The sequence below is a fragment of the Myiozetetes cayanensis genome, unplaced genomic scaffold, assembly GCF_022539395.1.
Source record: "Myiozetetes cayanensis isolate MyiCay16 unplaced genomic scaffold, myiCay2020 scf6-25, whole genome shotgun sequence".
Lineage (NCBI taxonomy): Eukaryota > Metazoa > Chordata > Aves > Passeriformes > Tyrannidae > Myiozetetes > Myiozetetes cayanensis.
The window spans coordinates 12,394,653-12,398,532 of record NW_026087853.1 but is presented as its reverse complement, the minus strand read 5'-3'; the positions used below and the strand labels follow the sequence as shown (position 1 = coordinate 12,398,532).

Here is a 3,880-nt window from a genome sequence, read left to right as displayed (position 1 = left end):
TTTTGGTCTGCTCCATCTGTCTTATGGCAGGAGAGGCAGGGCTTCGCCGTCTCCTGTTGGACTTCCTTAGGGTTTAAAAGGGTTTGACTCCACCAGTCAATTTCTTTTTCACTCTCCCTAATGCACCTTAATCTCTCTACCTCTTCCTTAAGTTCTGCTACAAGGCACAGCAAATCACTCACCTGCTCGCATCGTACACAGCTACCTCCTACACCATCCTCCGGTACCAACGTCAGGCTCAGACACTCAGCACACCCAGAGACCTGGGTGGCTGCATCCTTCTTCGAGGGGAGTGTCTGAGCAAACACACTCCTAGTATTAACAGCAGTAACAGTTTTTGTTTTTCTGGAAACCATTGTTAGCTTTAGAAAGCACACTCACCTACAAGAAAAGGGAGCTGGTCGTGCCCTGCAGGCTTGAAATGCCTTGAAATTGTTGTGCCACACCCTGTTAGTCTACTCCTGTGGGGGTGCGTGAGCGAACTTCGCTCACGCTCCTGGAGGTTCTTATATAGCCTCCCCCAGCACTTGCTAACGAGCCTGACCCACCCCTCACTCACCTTAATTGGTTCTGAGGAAGAGTCAAGCCTGAGCAGCAAATGGCTGAGTAGTTCTCCTGGAGGTTCTTATATAGCCTCCCCCAGCACTTGCTAACGAGCCCGACCCACCCCTCACTCACCTTAATTGGTTCTGAGGAAGAGTCAAGCCTGGGCAGCAAATGGCTGAGTAGTTCTCCTGGAGGTTCTTATATAGCCTCCCCAGCACTCTGCTAACGAGCCTGACCCACCCCTCACTCACCTTAATTGGTTCTGAGGAAGAGTCAAGCCTGGGCAGCAAATGGCTGAGTAGTTCTCCTGGAGGTTCTTATATAGCCTCCCCAGCACTTGCTAACGAGCCTGACCCACCCCTCACTCACCTTAATTGGTTCTGAGGAAGAGTCAAGCCTGAGCAGCAAATGGCTGAGTAGTTCTCCTGGAGGTTCTTATATAGCCTCCCCCAGCACTTGCTAACGAGCCTGACCCACCCCTCACTCACCTTAATTGGTTCTGAGGAAGAGTCAAGCCTGGGCAGCAAATGGCTGAGTAGTTCTCCTGGAGGTTCTTATATAGCCTCCCCCAGCACTTGCTAACGAGCCTGACCCACCCCTCACTCACCTTAATTGGTTCTGAGGAAGAGTCAAGCCTGGGCAGCAAATGGCTGAGTAGTTCTCCTGGAGGTTCTTATATAGCCTCCCCCAGCACTTGCTAACGAGCCTGACCCACCCCTCACTCACCTTAATTGGTTCTGAGGAAGAGTCAAGCCTGAGCAGCAAATGGCTGAGTAGTTCTCCTGGAGGTTCTTATATAGCCTCCCCCAGCACTTGCTAACGAGCCTGACCCACCCCTCACTCACCTTAATTGGTTCTGAGGAAGAGTCAAGCCTGGGCAGCAAATGGCTGAGTAGTTCTCCTGGAGGTTCTTATATAGCCTCCCCAGCACTTTGCTAACGAGCCTGACCCACCCCTCACTCACCTTAATTGGTTCTGAGGAAGAGTCAAGCCTGGGCAGCAAATGGCTGAGTAGTTCTCCTGGAGGTTCTTATATAGCCTCCCCAGCACTTGCTAACGAGCCTGACCCACCCCTCACTCACCTTAATTGGTTCTGAGGAAGAGTCAAGCCTGAGCAGCAAATGGCTGAGTAGTTCTCCTGGAGGTTCTTATATAGCCTCCCCCAGCACTTGCTAACGAGCCTGACCCACCCCTCACTCACCTTAATTGGTTCTGAGGAAGAGTCAAGCCTGGGCAGCAAATGGCTGAGTAGTTCTCCTGGAGGTTCTTATATAGCCTCCCCAGCACTTGCTAACGAGCTCGACTCCACCCCTCACTCACCTTAATTGGTTCTGAGGAAGAGTCAAGCCTGGGCAGCAAATGGCTGAGTAGTTCTCCTGGAGGTTCTTATATAGCCTCCCCAGCACTTGCTAACGAGCCTGACCCACCCCTCACTCACCTTAATTGGTTCTGAGGAAGAGTCAAGCCTGAGCAGCAAATGGCTGAGTAGTTCTCCTGGAGGTTCTTATATAGCCTCCCCAGCACTTGCTAACGAGCCTGACCCACCCCTCACTCACCTTAATTGGTTCTGAGGAAGAGTCAAGCCTGGGCAGCAAATGGCTGAGTAGTTCTCCTGGAGGTTCTTATATAGCCTCCCCAGCACTTGCTAACGAGCCTGACCCACCCCTCACTCACCTTAATTGGTTCTGAGGAAGAGTCAAGCCTGAGCAGCAAATGGCTGAGTAGTTCTCCTGGAGGTTCTTATATAGCCTCCCCCAGCACTTGCTAACGAGCCTGACCCACCCCTCACTCACCTTAATTGGTTCTGAGGAAGAGTCAAGCCTGAGCAGCAAATGGCTGAGTAGTTCTCCTGGAGGTTCTTATATAGCCTCCCCCAGCACTTGCTAACGAGCCTGACCCACCCCTCACTCACCTTAATTGGTTCTGAGGAAGAGTCAAGCCTGAGCAGCAAATGGCTGAGTAGTTCTCCTGGAGGTTCTTATATAGCCTCCCCAGCACTTTGCTAACGAGCCTGACCCACCCCTCACTCACCTTAATTGGTTCTGAGGAAGAGTCAAGCCTGAGCAGCAAATGGCTGAGTAGTTCTCCTGGAGGTTCTTATATAGCCTCCCCAGCACTTGCTAACGAGCCTGACCCACCCCTCACTCACCTTAATTGGTTCTGAGGAAGAGTCAAGCCTGAGCAGCAAATGGCTGAGTAGTTCTCCTGGAGGTTCTTATATAGCCTCCCCCAGCACTTGCTAACGAGCCTGACCCACCCCTCACTCACCTTAATTGGTTCTGAGGAAGAGTCAAGCCTGGGCAGCAAATGGCTGAGTAGTTCTCCTGGAGGTTCTTATATAGCCTCCCCAGCACTTGCTAACGAGCCTGACCCACCCCTCACTCACCTTAATTGGTTCTGAGGAAGAGTCAAGCCTGAGCAGCAAATGGCTGAGTAGTTCTCCTGGAGGTTCTTATATAGCCTCCCCCAGCACTTGCTAACGAGCCTGACCCACCCCTCACTCACCTTAATTGGTTCTGAGGAAGAGTCAAGCCTGAGCAGCAAATGGCTGAGTAGTTCTCCTGGAGGTTCTTATATAGCCTCCCCCAGCACTTGCTAACGAGCCTGACCCACCCCTCACTCACCTTAATTGGTTCTGAGGAAGAGTCAAGCCTGGGCAGCAAAATCACCCCTTCCTTGGAGGTGAAGCCAAACTGTGATTAATGTTAGATGTTCTTCTCTAACATTGCAAGGCCAAGTGTTGCAGTCACAGTAATATTCCCTCCAATACTTCTGGACAAACAGATAAAAATCACTGATTCCACATCTTACAGATGGCTATTCTCATGGCAACAGTATTTACTGATACAGTCTGAGCAGACCTATCAAAGCTACAGAAAAACAGGGTTCTTTGCCTTGTCTATTCATTCTAGAGTAATTTCCTCCATCTCATCTAACAAATTCAACTACTGGATACTCATCTAAGGATAGTTTTACTGCTAAAAGGGCACCACAGCATTCATTACTCTCTTCGGTTTTCTTTATATGCTTGCAAAGGGATTGCTTGAGATCCACATGCTTCTTCCAAAGATGAATGTTGCCCCTTGCACTGAAGTGAAGAAGTTTGATTCTGAATGGGTACCTCTACATTACCACGTATAGAGGATCTGGTTTTCAAACAAAAGGGGTTTTCCCCTGGTAAGTAAGATGCAAATATTTCCATCAGCATTGTCTTTGCTTCTCTGTTGACATTCTGTGCATCCCTAGTCAAGCTCTGCCTCTTTAGAGATCTTTCAGAACTGAACTCATTGTACAATCTTTCAGTAGCTCAGGCACCTTCTAGATCCTGATTAAC

General features: G+C 49.9%; 1 long non-coding RNA gene across 7 annotated transcripts; it reads right to left on the bottom strand.

Annotated features, from left to right (window-relative positions):
• Nucleotides 1–499: 499 nt before the first annotated feature.
• LOC126651099 (uncharacterized) lies at nt 500–3,159 on the bottom strand. Of its 7 annotated transcripts, XR_007631560.1 has the most exons (6): nt 2,933–3,159; nt 2,696–2,814; nt 1,629–1,747; nt 1,273–1,391; nt 916–1,034; nt 500–678 (listed from the first exon to the last, which is right to left on the bottom strand). It is a non-coding gene; the product is annotated as an uncharacterized LOC126651099 (long non-coding RNA). The 7 variants fall into 7 exon arrangements; XR_007631565.1 differs by lacking the exon at nt 916–1,034; XR_007631563.1 differs by lacking the exon at nt 1,273–1,391.
• Nucleotides 3,160–3,880: the final 721 nt, after the last annotated feature.